Source organism: Phyllobates terribilis, unplaced genomic scaffold, assembly GCF_046119375.1.
Source record: "Phyllobates terribilis strain yellow unplaced genomic scaffold, ASM4611937v1 Scaffold_11__3_contigs__length_659146591, whole genome shotgun sequence".
In the NCBI taxonomy this organism is placed as follows: domain Eukaryota; kingdom Metazoa; phylum Chordata; class Amphibia; order Anura; family Dendrobatidae; genus Phyllobates; species Phyllobates terribilis.
In genome coordinates this window covers 370,272,401-370,288,662 of record NW_027362771.1, presented here as the reverse complement: position 1 = coordinate 370,288,662, position 16,262 = coordinate 370,272,401, and positions in this window count along the sequence as shown.

The following is a 16,262-nucleotide window of genomic DNA, read 5'->3' as shown; positions in this document are numbered from 1 at the left end:
GGAGGTGGAAAGGGCTTGAATATGTGGCTTGAAGGAGAGATCAGAGTCCAGGGTTACCCCAAGGCAGCGAGCTTGTGGGACTGGGGAGAGTGAACAGCCATTGACGTTGATGGATAGGTCGGATGGGGGATGTGAATGAGCGGGTGGAAAGATGATGAACTCTGTTTTATCCATGTTGAGTTTTAGAAACCTGTCGGAGAAGAAGGATGAGATGGCGGACAGACATTGTGGGATTCTGGTTAGTAGGGAGGAGATATCGGGTCCAGAGAGGTAGATCTGTGTGTCGTCAGCATAGAGGTGATACTGAAAGCCGTGAGACTCTATGAGCTGTCCCAGGCCGAAGGTGTAGATGGAGAAGAGCAGAGGTCCTAGAACTGAACCTTGGGGGACACCGACAGATAGGGGGCGAGATGAGGAGGTGGTACGTGAGTGGGAGACGCTGAATGTCCTGTCTGTTAAGTATGAGGAGATCCAAGATAGAGCCAAGTCCGTGATGCCAAGAGATGAGAGAATCTGGAGTAAGAGGGAATGGTCCACTGTGTCAAAGGCAGATGACAGGTCCAGAAGGAGGAGGATGGAGTAGTGTCGCTTGGATTTGGCATTTAGTAGGTCGTTGGTGACTTTGGTCAGGGCAGTTTCAGTCGAGTGATGCGGTCGGAAGCCAGATTGTAGACGGTCGAAGAGGGAGCAGGAGGAGAGGTGGGAGGACAGTTCAAGGTGGACATGTTGTTCTAGAAGTTTTGAGGCAAAGGGGAGGAGTGATATGGGGCGGTAGCTGGTCAGAGAGGAAGGGTCAAGGGAGGGCTTTTTGAGGATGGGTGTGATTGCGGCATGTTTGAAACATGAGGGGAAGACTCCGGTTGTTAGTGATAGATTGAAGAGGTGGGTTAGGGTTGGGATGAAGACTGAGGTGAGGTTAGTGATGAGGTGGGATGGGATTGGGTCAAGTTCGCAGGTGGTGAGGTGTGATTTGGAGAGTAAAGAGGAGACTTGACCTTCTGTAATGGTGGAGAAGTGGGGTTTGGAGGAGGAGGGTTGAGTAGATATGAGGAGGGGTTGTGTGGACTTTAGGCCAAAGTTTTGTCTGATGGTGTCAATCTTCTGTTTGAAGAATGAGGCAAAGTCGTCGGCTGAGATGAGAGAAGAGGGAGGAGGTGCTGGGGGACGAAGGAGAGAGTTGAAAGTGTTAAATAGCTGTTTAGGGTTGTGAGATAGGGAGGATATGAGAGATGAGAAGTAGGTTTGTTTTGCTGTAGTGAGTGCGGACTTGAAATTAGTGAGGGATTGCTTGAATGCGATGAAGTGCTCGATGGAGTGAGACCTTTTCCATCTCCGCTCCGCAACCCTGGAGGCCCGGCGCAGTTCTTTGGTAAGGTTAGTGTGCCAGGGTTGCCTGTTGAATGTGCGAGGTGTGGTGTGTGTGAGAGGGGCGATCGAGTCTAGAGCTGCAGCTATTGTGGTGTTATATGAAGCAGCAGCAACGTCTGCATCGTGCAAGGAATTTATGTCTGTGAGAGGAAGGAGGGATTCAGAGAGAGAGTGTAGGTCAAGGTGTTTGAGATTTCTGCGAGGGTGTGTGAGTTTGTAGAGTGGGGATTGTGCACCCGGAGAGGAGAGGGTAGAGAATGTGAGGAGGTTATGGTCAGAGAGAGGGAGTGGTGAGTTAGAGAGGTTAGATAGGGAACAGATTCGGGTGAAGATGAGGTCCAGTGTGTGGCCATCTTTGTGGGTGGGTGTGGAAGACCATTGAGTGAGTCCAAAGGAGGAAGTGAGGGATAGGAGCTTAGAGACAGACGAGTGGGGAGTGTCAATGGGGATGTTGAAGTCACCCATTATGATAGTGGGGATGTCAGTGGAAAGGAAGTGAAGCAGCCAGGTAGTGAAATGGTCTAAGAAGGTGGTGGGGTTCCCTTTCCCACTGGTCGTCCAACTTATGTAGCCTTCTTTTTCACTTTAGGACTTGCTCACCAGGTTCTAGGGGACCAGCAGGGGCGTGTTGATTGAAGAGTTTTTCTTGCTTCTCTCTCACCTGGGCCAGGCTCTTCTCCACACTCTCCTGTACCTTCTTGTACTGCAGTTGCCTTTCCGTATCCCAGTCCGCATCCGGGGAGGTGTCCTCAGGTATTAGGACTCCCATCTCCAGGTCTACGGGCAGCTTACCTGGTCTAGCTCGCATCAGGTAAGCCGGGGTGCAGTTTGTAGCATTCACTGGGATATTGTTGTATAGGTCTATCAGGTCCGGCAGTTTTTCTGGCCACAGGCTGCGTTCCTCCAGGGGCAACGTCTTCAGGAGATCAATGACTATATTGTTCATCTTCTCACACATCCCGTTGGTTTGTGGGTGGTAAGGCGTTGTCCGAATCTTCTTACAGCCATAGAGGTTGCAGAACTCCTGGAAGATTTCAGCTTCGAACGCTGGACCCTGGTCTGTCAGGACCTGTTCCGGATACCCGTGTGGACGGCAGAAGTATTGCTGGAAGGCTCTGGCCGCTGTTTGAGCTGTCAAGTCCTTTACCGGGACCACCACTAGAAAACGGGAATAGTGGTCCACGATTGTCAGGGCATAGATGTATCCGGACCGGCTTGGAGCCAACTTGACGTGGTCTAGAGCTACCAGCTCAAGAGGCTGCGTGGTGACGATGGGCCTCAAGGGTGTCTTCTGGCTGGTGCGGTCCTTCCTCCTTAGGTGACAAGGGCCACAGTCTCTGCACCACTTTTCTACAGCTCCTCTCATGCCGACCCAAAAGAATCTTCCTCTTAGTAGGAACTCCAGTTTCTTCCAACCGAAGTGTCCCGCTCTGTCATGGTAAGCCCCCAGGACCATAGCTGCATCCCGCCTTGGGACCAAGACTTGCCAGGTCAGCTCGTGCGTCCGGTGGTTGACAATCCTTCTGCACAACTTGCCTTCGTAGAGGAACAGCTTGCTCTTCTCCTTCCATAGCTGCTTGGCTTCCTCTGGGGCATCTGGATCTAGGCGGGCATCTTCCCGGGTCAGCAGGTCTTTCACCAGGCGGACTGCAGGGTCACTATCTTGGGTCTCGGCCCAGCTGTGGTGAGGTAGGGGATTCATCATCACAGTTGTTAGATCCTCCTCCTTCACGCGGTGAGAGTGTTGAGCGGCTCCATACCGGTGAAACGCGGGGAGTTCTACCTCCTCCAGCTCTTCTGGGTCTTCGTCACCTTCAGGTAAGTGAGGCATTCTTGATAGGGCGTCCGCGTTGGCGTTGGTTTTGCCTGCCCGGTACTTGATCACGAAGTCATAGTTGGAGAGACGGGCCATCCACCGCTGTTCCAGGGCACCCAGTCTTGCATTGTCCAGGTGTGTCAACGGGTTGTTGTCCGTGTACACGGTGAACTTCGCGGAGGCCAGGTAATGCTTGAAGCGTTCCGTCACGGCCCACACCACCGCCAAGAATTCTAGCTTGAAGGAGCTGTAATTCTCCGGGTTCCTCTCGGTGGGCCTCAGCTTCCGACTGGCGTATGCGATCACCCGTTCTCTGCCCTGTTGGTTTTGGGACAGTACGGCTCCCAGTCCCACATTACTGGCATCTATGTGGAGAATGAAAGGCTGGCCGTAATCAGGGTAGGCCAGGATCTCATTCCCCGTGAGGGCCATCTTTAGCTGGCGGAAGGACTCCTCTTCCGGTTTATCCCACTTGAAGGGTGGCTTTTGACTCCTGGACTTAGACTGTCCGATCAGGAGGTCCTGCATTGGAGCTGCCATCTTGGTAAACCTGGGGATGAATCTTCGGTAGTAGCCTACCAACCCGAGAAACTGTCTCACCTCTTTGATGTTCGAGGGGCTTGGCCAGCTCTTGATTGCCATGACCTTGTCAGGGTCGGGGGCCACTCCTTCCGCGCTTACCACGTGCCCTAGGTACTGGACCTTTGGTTTCAGCAGGTGACACTTCGATGGTTTCACCTTCAGGCCATAGCCTGCCAGGGCTTCGAACACCTCGGCCAGGTGCTTTAGGTGGTCCTCGTAGGTCTTCGAATAGACGATCACGTCATCCAGGTAAAGGAGGACCGTCTCGAAGTTTCGGTGCCCTAGACAGCATTCCATCAGCCGCTGGAAGGTCCCTGGTGCGTTGCAGAGCCCGAAAGGCATACAGTTGAATTCGCTCAGTCCCATCGGGGTGGTGAAGGCGGTCTTCTCCTTGTCAGCCTCTGCCACAGGAACCTGCCAGTACCCGCTAGTAAGGTGCAAAGTAGAAAAGAAGTTAGCAGATTTTAGTGCGGCTAAGGACTCCTCTATTCTAGGCAGCGGATATGCGTCTTTGTGGGTGATACGGTTGATTTGTAATATAGACCAAGCACATTCTCATGGTGCCGTCTTTCTTTTTGACCAGAACCAAAGGGGCTGCCCAGGGGCTACAGCTGTCTCTAATAACCCCAGCTTCTTTCATCTCTCTTAGCATGCCCTTGGCGTTCTGATAATGTGCAGGGGGTACAGGCCTGTGTCTCTCTTTTATTGGTGGGTGGCTCCCTGTGGGGATGTGGTGTTCTATCCCCTTTACTCTGCCGAAGTCTAGCGGATGCTTACTAAAGACTCTCTCGTACTCCTGTACCACCCGGTAGACTCCTTGGTTTTGGTGCAGGGGAGTGGAGTCAGCACCCACATGGAGTTTCTGGTACCAGTCCTCCTTTTGTTTCTGGGAGCCATTACCCTCCGCCTGTGGAGATGGAGGCAAGGGTTCCACGGCCCTGATAGCTTTGTGTTCGACCACAAACAGTTTGGCGAGTGTAGCGTACCTGGGTAAGTGTACTTTCCTCTCCCCAATGTTGAGGATGCGGACGGGCACCCTCCCATGACGGACATCAACCACCCCCCGGGCTGTCAAAATGGTGGGCCTGCTGTCTGAGTACACGGGTTCTACCATGGCTTGGTAGTCTCTTCCTCTCAACCCGATTGCAGTCCGACACCAGATCATCATTTCACTTTTGGGAGGCATGGAAATGGGGAATGGATCACTGAGTCTTACGCTACCGATCTCACCACCAGACAGTTCTACCTGCTGCTGTCTCATCAGGGCTTTTATCTCCTTGTTGAGGACCCTCTGTTGGCTGGAACTAGCATTCACCGCCACCTGTTGTAGAATTACAATTACCTCTGAAAGACAATTTTCAATTATGTTAGTACCCACAGTTATTTTAGGGTGACTTTCATGACGGTCAATGTCCACAATAATCACTCCCTGTGCCGGCAGTTCAACTTTACCAATTTTAATGGTCATCTCCTTGAACCCCATCTGCGGCACGGGTAAGCCATTACTGGCGATGATGCTCAAGTTACTGTCTGGATACCGTGTGATATCAGCATCAGTCCAATACTGCTTAAAAAGTACATAAGGGATTGTGGTTACTTGCGACCCAGTATCCAGCAAGGCGCTCATGGGGATACCGTCCAGCACCACGGGTAAAACCGGGCGCCCCCCAACGTACTTATCACGCCAGTTATAAGGGCCTGGTGATCTTATGCCTGGGGGGTCGGCCCTCTTCCCAGGTTGGACCCGTTTAAATTACAGTACCTGGAAATGTGTCCGGGCTGGTTGCAACGACGGCAAATGGGCTGTCCATCCTCTGCGTAGCGGTCTGTGGGCCTCCCTCGGAACGACGGGATCCTCCTCTGTCGACGCCACGGGACATCCTCCGGACTTGAAGCCAGCTCGATGGGTCTTGACGGGTCCACTTGCAACGCCTGGACGGTCCTGGTCAACGCCGCGACGCTCCTGGTCAGCTCCTGGACTTGGTGGTGCAGGCCTTTCGACGGGGCTTGGTTCAGGGCCTGTGCATCAGCCTCCATGGAGTCCATAGAGGAGGGCGCCGCCTCCTGGTGGTAGGTGATAGCAGGGCGCCGGGGGTTTATAGCGCCACTGGTTGCAGATTCACGGAGCACCCTTATGGCCCTGTCCTTAAATTGGGCAAAGGTCAGGTCGGGGTTCTGAAAGAACATGAGGCACAGTTGGGCCCTGTGGGCGCTAGACCACAGACCCTCTATGAATTGTTCTGTTAGCAGTTTATCCGTTTCCTGCACACTGCCAGGGTCAGTTTGTTGAATAGCCCTCAAGGCTTCCTGCAGATTTAGGGCATAGTCTCTGATGCTGTCCTGTGCCCGCTGCTTACATCCATAGAACCTCATTTTAATCTCAGCAGAGGTACGTGTGTCAAAGGTACCCCGCAGCCGGGCCAGAATACCCTTCACAGTCCTTTTCTCCTCAGTGGGCCATGATTTTACCTCCCTTTGGGCTGCGCCAGTTAACTGCCCTGTCAATATGCTGACCTTCTGCTCCTCTGTCAGGGGGTAAACCTGGAACAAACTGTATAGCCTTTCCTTGAAGTCAGTTAGGGCATGGGGCTCCCCTGAGTACTTGGGCAGCCAGGCCGCTCCAGGGATGTAGGGCAAGGAAAAGGGCATTACCGCTGCTGCAGCCGCGTTGGTGGTAGTGGGCGCCTCTGTATCCGACATCTTCCTCCCCCCTAGTTAAGCGTGGCCTACCTTCCGACGATCCTCTTCTGTAGGCCGCGGCTCCGCTGCTGCTGCTATGGACGAGGACCTGGCGTCGCGTCCTGATGACGTCAGCGTCGCTCTCTCTCCCTTCCAGGACCTTGCGCAACGTCGGTGCGTGGGGCGGAGCTTCGGATCTCGCGCGGTTTTGACGTCCACGCCCCTCTCCTTCCCGCGCGGCGTCCTGAAGATGGCGTCCGATGGCGGGAAGCAGCTGCGGATGGCGGGAAGACGGCAGAAGACGGCGGGAAACGGTCCAAGATGGCGTCTGATGGCAGGAATCGGCTCCGGATGGCGGGAAACGACTCCGGACGGTGGGAAACTTCGCCACAGGTAAGTTACAAAAGTCTTTTTCAGGCACGCAGTACCCGGTGGTTGCGGGCACGAAATCCTGCCGACTACGCCAAAGCTGACTCGCCCCCTGGGCCGTGGGGCACTCGGATCCGGGCAATAGGGGGAACGATGGGAGTAGTAGTGGCAACCCGGTTCCGTGGCTCAGGGTGGTCAGGCCAGTGGTAGTCCGTTATGTGCTATTGATAATGTCCGACTACGCCACCCGTGGATTTGCGGTCATTAGGTACCGCCGCTGCAAGGCAGACCGCTGGGGCTGATGATGCATGCAGCTGGGATGGTGTGACTCCCCACGGGAAGAGTGCGGCCCCAGGGCAGTGTAGTGGATGTTGGGAGTGATGGTAGTGAGAATCCCGGTGCTGATAGTGCTGAAGGAGCAAGGAGCACACAGACAACAAGTTGCAGTCCAGGGTCTTTACTGAAACAGGTAAACTGACCCATACACAGTCCCAGCTAGGAGGGGACCTGGATGTCTGAGAGCAACGGGGAAATTGGCCCTGGTCAGGGTGAGGGTGTAGGCCTACCGTGCTTTCTGCGCTCCTTCTGGCTATCTCCTCCTGATAGGGTAACAGCCCACGTTTCCGAGCTTTCCGTGTATTCTCGCCTGTATGGCCTGCGACGTGGGTTCCTTTCTGCTCCCAGCCTTGTACAGCTTTACTGGTCCCTTCGGTTGTGGCAGGGCCTCCAGGCTTCTTAGTCCAAGGAATGTACAGTCCCTTGCGGACTGGTTCTCTGCTGGGGGATGTGGAATCCTTCCAGCCTCAGACACCAAAGTCTGGTAAAATGAAGTCTTTTCTCTGCCAAGACAGGCTCTCTTCGCCTCTTGTCTCTGGCTTGTGGCTCTCCTACTGCCACACTTCCTCTTAGGTGCAACACAACTTTCTGTCCCTGCTCCACTCTGGGACACGTCTCAGAGCTGAGACAGGCAATCCAGTTCTCTCTAACCCTGCCCTCAGTACCAGCTTTTATAGGGGCAGCCTGCTCCCCCTACTGGCCTGAGACAGGAGGCATTGCATGCTAATGTTCCCCTGACTAGAGAACCTCCCCCTTGCTCTCAGACACAGCTTTAATTACACTTGTGGCATCCAGGTCAGGGTGACACACAATCTATTTCAGCCAAAATTACGCTCCATACTTCAATTGGCGCTCTTTCCCTTCCAAGCCCTGCTCTGTGCCCAAACAGTAGTTTTCTACAATTTGCACAACAAATTGTATGGTCCATTTTCTCCTGTTACCCTTGTGAAATTGAAAAATTTGGTGCTAAAGCCACCTTTTTGTTGACCCAATATTATAGAATTCAGTGAAGCACCTGTGAGTTGAAGGTGCTCACCATACCTCTAGATAAGTCATTTGAGGGATGTAATTTCCAAAATGGGGTCATTTGGGGGGCTTTCCACTGCTTAGGCACATCAGGGGCTCTGCAAACAAGACATAGAGTCCACTATCTATTCCTGCGAATTTTGTGCTACAAAAGTCAAATGGTGCCCCTTTCCGTCTGAGTGCGCCCAAGCAGTAGTTTTCTCCCACATATGTGGTATCAGTGTACTCAGGAGAAATTGCACAACAAATTCTACAGTCCATTTTCTCCTGCTACCCTTGTAAAAATGAAAAATTTTGTACTAAAGTTACCTTTTTGAGGCAAAAATTTATTTTTTCATTTTCTTGGATCAACGTTAAAAAATTCTGTGAAGCACCTGTGGGTTCAGGGTGCTCACCATACCTCTAGATAAGTTCTTTGAAGAGTGCAGTTTCTAAAATGGGGTCACTTGTTGGGGTTTTCCACTGTTTAGGTAAATCAGGGGCTCTGCAAATGCTCCATTGTGTCCGCTATCTAAACCAGCAAATTTTGCACTCCAAAAGTCAAATGGTGCTCCTTCCCTACTATGCCCTGCCATGCGTCCAAACAGTAGTGTTCCCCCACATATGGGGTATCGGTGTACTCAGTAGAAATTGCACAACAAATTGAAGGGTCCATTTTTGCCTGTTACCCTTGGAAAATGAAAAATATGGTGCTAAAGCCACCTTTTTGCGGAAATTATGTATTTTTTCATTTTTATCGCTCAACTTTATAAATTTTTTTGAAGCACCTGTGGTCAAGGTGCTCTCCATACCTCTATATACATTCCTTGAGGTGTGTAGTTTCCAAAATGGAATCACTTGTGTTGCTTTTCCTCTGTTTAGATACATTAGAGGCTCTCTTGTATCTAGCCCAGCGAATTTTGTGCTCCAAAAGTCAAATGGTGCTCCTTCCCTTCCGAACCTTGCCATGTGCCCAAACAGTAGTTTTCTCCCATATATGGGGTATTGGTGTACTTAAGGGAAATTGCACAACAAATTATATGGTCCATTTTCTCCTGTTTCCCTTATGAAAATGAAAGCTTTGGGGCAAAAACAACATTTTTGTGGGAAAAATGTTTTCCTTCCACATTGCTTTAATTCCTCTGAAGCACCTCAAGGGTTAAGAAATTTGTTAAATGTGTTTTTGAGCACTTTGATGGGTGCAGTTTTTAAAATGGTGTCACTTTTGGGTATTTTTTGTTACATATACCCTTCAAAGTCACTTCAAATGTGATGTGGTCCCTTTAGAAAAATTAGCTGTGTAAATTTTGTTGGAAAAACTAAAAATTAACTTCCTAACAAAAATATGTTTCAAAAATGATGCTGATGTAAAGTAGACATCCAATAAATGTTATTTCTTATAATTTATGTTATATAGTATCTAGTTTGCGTGGTATAACTATTTGGTTAAGGGTATAAAAATTCAAAGTTTGAAAGTTGTTAAATTTTCAAATTTTTTTGTCAAATTTTCAATTTTTTCATAAATAAACGCGCAACATATCGACCAAAATTTACCACTAACATGAAGTACAATGTGTCATGAAAAAAACAATCTTAGAATCACTGGGATTTGTTGAAGCGTTCCAGAATTATTAGCTAGTGTTGATCGAGCAGTGAAATGCTTGAGTGCTTGGTACTCGAATTTAGCAGGTCGGACACTTGGACATGCTTAACTCGAGTAGCGAGCTTAATGGAAATGAATGGCAAACTCGAGCATGCTCTCTCTCTGCGCCTGGCTCAGATAATTCACTTACAGGGATTCGAGCACCACGCAATACTCAATACTGCTAGCTACTCGATCGAGCGCCCCCATGCTCGATCGAGCATTGAGCAGTGCCAAGAACGATCGCCCATCACTATTATTAACACACAAAAGTGACATTGGTCACAATTGTAAAATTTGACCTGACCATGAAGCTGAAAACAAGCTTGGGGCTGAACGGGTTAAAGAGTAACTTAATTTAATTTTTATTTCACAAATTAACAGTACACATGAAAACAAGCAACTTTGTTATAAATCTTATCAGAAAATTTAGCTTCTTTAACCGCCAAAGCTGATCAGTCATTATCAATATTCAGTGAAGACAGACTTTCCCATTATTAAGATAAGAGATGGCAGCTGCTACTGATAAGACTCTATGGAGACATGAGGGGGGAGGCGCTGTAGACAGAGCTCCTCCCACCTCTGTCTACATTGAATCTCATCTGTAGCAGCCCCCATCTCCTATCTCAGTGATGGGAAAGTCTGTCTTCACTAAATACAAATTTTACCTCAGAATTGAGAAATTTCATAATGACTGATCAATTTTGGCAGAGAAATAAGTTACATTTTTTATAAGATATATTACAAAGTAGCTTATTTTCATGTGAAGTATTGATTTATGAAATAAAAATTAAAACGATGGTTACTCTTTAACTTTTAAGCGCCTCAGAAATTATGTTCTCTAAATCAAATTGCCTAAGAATGGGCCATTCAGGTTAAAAGCTTTCGAATGTGGTCCCCTCAGGCAGGCCGCCGGTCCATTGTTTTATTGTCAATGTTTGAATTGTGAAATTATATGTTACTCTATAATGTCTGTTTGGATATTTCTCCTCTGAATATATATAAAGTATCTATAAAGTGCTGTGGAATAGGTCAGTGCTTACAGTATATAAGTAAAAAGAATAAAGAAATGTCAACCACCACTTTGTGCAAACAGGTTGTGAGCATGTGTTAGATATAAAAATAGATATTGTCTTCTTTCCATTTCACAGATTCCTGCCATTCTTGTAACGCAGCTCAGCCGTCTGCTTTAACAATCTTTTTTTCATAAGATACAGTACATGTTAAAACTTAAGATCAATTTAAAATGTCCTGCTCTTGTACCTTACAAATGAAACAACTGTCAAAAAATGTGACTGATTCATCAACAAGTTGTATGGGGTATGGCAGTACTCTTCAAATGTTGCTTATAATTGTCATTATTACTCATATTTATCATAGCTGTATGCAGATGATTGAGAAGGACACAGCAATAAATAGGGCCACTCATCTTAAAGGGAGTCTGTCACCACTAAAAGTCAAAGTGAACTATTTAGACATTCATATAGGGCACTTAGACCCTATAAAAGTATTACTGGTACTGCAGATTTTAGTAATTTCATTTTATATAACAGCTTTATTTGATATGTAAATGAGGGGGCACTGTTCCCGTCCCTCAATTACCATCCTCCACACCTCCACTTATCATGATTGACAGCACTCACTTTGGAGTGCTGCCTGATCTAAATCCCCAGCCCTGCACATACTGACACTGCAGGGGTCGAGTTCTCACCCCCCTCCAATGTACAGTAGTATTCAAACTAAGAGCAGTCCAATATGACTAACCAGATTAATCACTGTTTTTGGTATAAATTATATTACCACATGTCAAACAGTTTACCAGTTGGTGCAGTAGATTCTAAGAAAACCAACAGACTAAGCATTCATGATCTGCATGTTTTTGGGTCTGTGTATTTGAATAATTAATTGAAAGCAGTGTGTTCAAAATAATAGCAGTGTGAAGTTCAATTAGTGAGGTCAATCATTCTGTGAAGAAACAGGTGTGAATCAGGTGGTACTTATTTAAGAGTGAAGCCAGCACATGTTGTACATGCATTTCTCCTTGAAAGCCTGAGAAATATGGGTCTATTGAGACATTGTTCAGAAGAACAGCATATCTACAATGATAGGCTGGCGGCTGGCATTGGTATTGCTGTGCAGAGAGCCGGTCTCTGCGCGGCAATACATTGAACTAAAGCGCTGATGTCCACGGCTCCTGGACTGGGCCGTAATTGTCAAGGGGTCTATAGTGCCTGCGGCCTGCATGTGCAGAAAGGACGCCGAGGGAGCGGAGGACAGGTGAGAAGAATCTTTTTTTTTTTATCTTGCATATGTTTGTGAAGAAACGGCACAGGGGACAACTACAATATGGGGACCTGGATGGGGACATTCCAACAATATGGGGACCAGGATGGGGACATTACAGCAAGATAGGAATTAGGATGGGGGACATTACGATAAGATGGGGACCAGGATTGGTCACATTACGACAAGATGGGGACATTACGACAAGAGGGGGACCAGGATGGGGACATTCCTCCAAGATAAGGACCAGTAAGGGACATTACAACAAGATGGGGACCAGGATGGGACATTACGACAAGATGCGGATCTGGATGGGGCACATTACTACAAGATGAAGACCAGGATGGGGCACATTATGACAAGACAGGGACCAGTATGGGACATTACGACAAAATGAGGCCCTGGATGGGGCACATTACAATAAGATGGGGACAAAGATGGGGGACATTACAACAAGATGAGGACCAGGATGGGGCATTACTACAAGATGGGGACCAGGATGGGGGACATTAAAACAAGATGTTGCCCGAATTACTATATAGTGCTAATTGTAAGACAATATTACTGTATGTGGCCAATTGAGGGAAACAAAATTGTAAAAATTAAAAAAAAAAAAATTCAAAATAAAGCATGAAAAAATATTTTGCCACCAAAAATGCTGCTTTAAATATAAACTAAAGTAAACAAAAAAGTGCACATTTGTTATTGCCACATCCGTAACGACCCAAGCTATAAAAATAAAATAAAACACAGCAAAAATATTCAAAAGGTGTATAGAAAAAAATGGTATCACTAAAAATGTCACTTTGTCCTGCAAAGAATGCGGCCCCCCAAATTAAATTTTTTTAAATGTGCGGCCCATATACCCAGCCAAGTTTGAGACCCCTGGTCTAAATAGTTCACTTTGACAGACTCCCTTTAAGAGAAAGAACATGAGAGGTCCATGGAGTAATTCAGTCCATCAGCCCATGCTTTAAGTGTCGTTATGTTATATAACACCTTAGTGTCAGGACCAATTTTTTTAAATCTGACCAGTGTCACTTTATTAGACACAAATACATGGCCAAAAAGAACATCACTCATACGAGGGAAGATTTCTGACCAAACTTCGGCAGCACATCCCCCCTTAAATAGACCATTAACTGTCAACAAAACATGGAAAAAGTGGGCGGACAAGACAGACAACCTGGTATCAAATGTATAAATTCATTTTATTAAGTTATATAATAAAAAAGTTTATAGAGACAGTATTTAGGATGGAAGCAAAAACTGGAAATACTGAAGTGATCACGTCTGCCCTTGAGAAAGCGGACAGCTGTGCCGCGAAACGCGCGTCGGGTGCATTCTTCCAGTCCTACCGCCCATACGTCCCTGGTAAGCATTCTGGTCATCACATCGTGCTAAGCAGCTCTTCTCTTACACTTTCCCTGTCCGCTATTGATCCCTCCTGTGCACTGTGCTCCTGTAATGTATGATGGGCCACTGAGCCTTTATGTGTGTGTGTTTTTCACTAGCTACCTATGCTTTTGTGAAATGTCTAAGGCCATTGGGGCATAGTGCAATAATGGGAGATTATGATTATATATGTTTGTGATAGGGTACCCTTTAGATTCATCTGGAACTAGCATATCAAAACTTTTTCTGTCTATCGCCCAGATTCAGGGCTATAAACTGCTATGTATTTCCGGTTTTTGCTTCCATCCTAAATACTGTCTCTATAAACTTTTTTAATATATAACTTAATAAAATGAATTTATACATTTGATACCAGGTTGTCTGTCTTGTCCGCCCACTTTTTCCAGTGTCACTTTATGTAGAAATAACTCTGGAATGCTTCATCATATCCCATTGATTATGTGACAGTCTTTTCATGCCACATTATACTTTATAATAATGATAAATTTTGGTCTATATGTTTTGCGTTTATTTATAAAAATATCAGAAATTTGACAAGAATGTAAAAAAATTAGCAATTTTCAAACTTGGAATGACTATCCCTTTAATCCAGATAGTCATGCCACACAACAATATTAATAAATAACATTTCCCTCATGTCTGTCTTACATCAGCACCATTTGTAAAGTTGTTTTATTTTGTTAGCATTTTATAAGGTTTCAAAATGTAGCAGTAATCTTTCATTTTTTTAATGAAATTTACACAACTTATTTTCATAAGGATCTATTCAGTTTTGAAGTGACTTTGGGGGTCCTATATATTGGAAACCACCCAAAAGTGATACCATTTTAAAAACCGCACCCATCAAAATATTCAAAATTGCTTTCAGGTAGTTCATTAACCCTTCAGGTGCTTTTCAGGAATTAATGCAAAGTGGCATGACAGGAATGAAAGTTTATTTTTACCACCTAAATTTTAATAACTTCTGAACAGTCTACTATAGCTGGAAGACTTTAAGGCCGTTATTTGGCCATGAACGGCCATGGCAAACATCAGGACCACACAATCAAGATCTCAGGGTGCCAATGAGGTTAAAGAGGAAGCCCCCACAGTCTGTTATTTAGATGCTGTAGTCACTATTGACAGCAGTATCTAAGGAGTTAAACGGTGATGGTCGGTGCCAACACTGATCATGGCTGATGCAGCAAGTTGTCAGCTATAGTGTACAGCTGACAGCTGCTGAATTGTAACCCATCAGAGGATGCTAGTCTCTTATATCGCAGGTCAGTAAAAAGACATATTGGTGGTCACTAAGGGTATAAGCATTAGAGATGAGCGTTGTTCTACTCGAACTGTTCGCCAATCTCAAATTCGAGCTGTTTTGGGCGGTGTTCGAGCCGGTCGGCGAACACGAACAATTTGAGAAAAATTTGGCTGTTCGAGGTTATGTTCGATAACTGTTCGTGCACCAAAATCATAACTGGATTTTTTCTCAGTAATGATGAAAATTAATGTTAATACGCAGTTTGAGTGTACAGCGGGGCGGGGGGAGGGGCAGGGGATGGATCTCTGCAGGAACAATGAAGATCTCCATTTTTTTTTCTCTTTCCCGCATTTGCAGTGGGGAGGTGCAATTTGTCAGCCTATCAGCAGCGCACACACGGAGCGAAGTGCTTTTTTTCACACAAGCAAGGGCATGTGTGATTGGCAGTGTATGTCACATGTCCTTGCCCTATAAGACCAAGCCATTTTCCCCGTCGCCACCATTTTCTCACTGCTGCAGCTGCGTGTTAGACGGCACCGCTGTTGCTGTGTGCGCTATACCTTGTTAATTTCAAGCCAATTTTCGCACAAATCTACAGATAGCTTGGGAGTAGGGAATAGTTGTGATTTCAGTCCTTTTAAGGACTAGGTTACAGCATTTCCTACGACTTTTATCAGGCAGGTCTGTGCTCTTAAATAGATAGATTGTGGGAGTAAAGACTAATTGTAATTGGAGTCCTTTTCAGGACTAGGTTACATCAGTTCCTATCAGTTTTTGCCAGGCAGGTCTGTGCCAGTGCTGTGCAAGTTTTTTTCACAGCATTTGGCTGAATCTAGCAAAGCTAATCTTTTTTGGCCTATTGCAGAGTGTGTTAGTCAGTGGAGTAGCCTATCTGTGTTGCAAGATATACCACCTGTGTATAGAATACCAATTTTTTTACTGCACCTAGTGAAGTAAAATCTTTTGGGCATAGCATCATTCTATTAGTCCATCTATACTGACCTCCATCAGGTTGCAAACTGAATATAATTTTTTTCTGCATCTAGCTCTGAAAAAATATTTGGGCTTCTAGCAGTGTGTGGGACTTGGTCTATTAGTCCATCTATACTGACCTCCATCAGGTTGCAAATTAAAAATAATTTTTTTCTTCATTTAGCTCTGAAAAAATATTTGGGCTTCTAGCAGTGTGTGGGACTTGTTCTATTAGTCCTTCTATACTGACCTCCAGCAGGTTGCAAATTGAATATAATTTTTTTCTGCATCTAGCTCTGAAAAAATATTTGGGCTTCTAGCGGTGTGTGGGACTTGGTCTATTAGTCCATCTATACTGACCTCCATCAGGTTGCAAATTAAAAATAATTTTTTTCTGCATCTAGCTCTGAAAAAATATTTGGGCTTCTAGCAGTGTGTGGGACTTGGTCTATTAGTCCATCTATACTGACCTCCATCAGGTTGCAAATTAAAAATAATTTTTTTCTTCATTTATCTCTGAAAAAATATTTGGGCTTCTAGCAGCGTGTGGG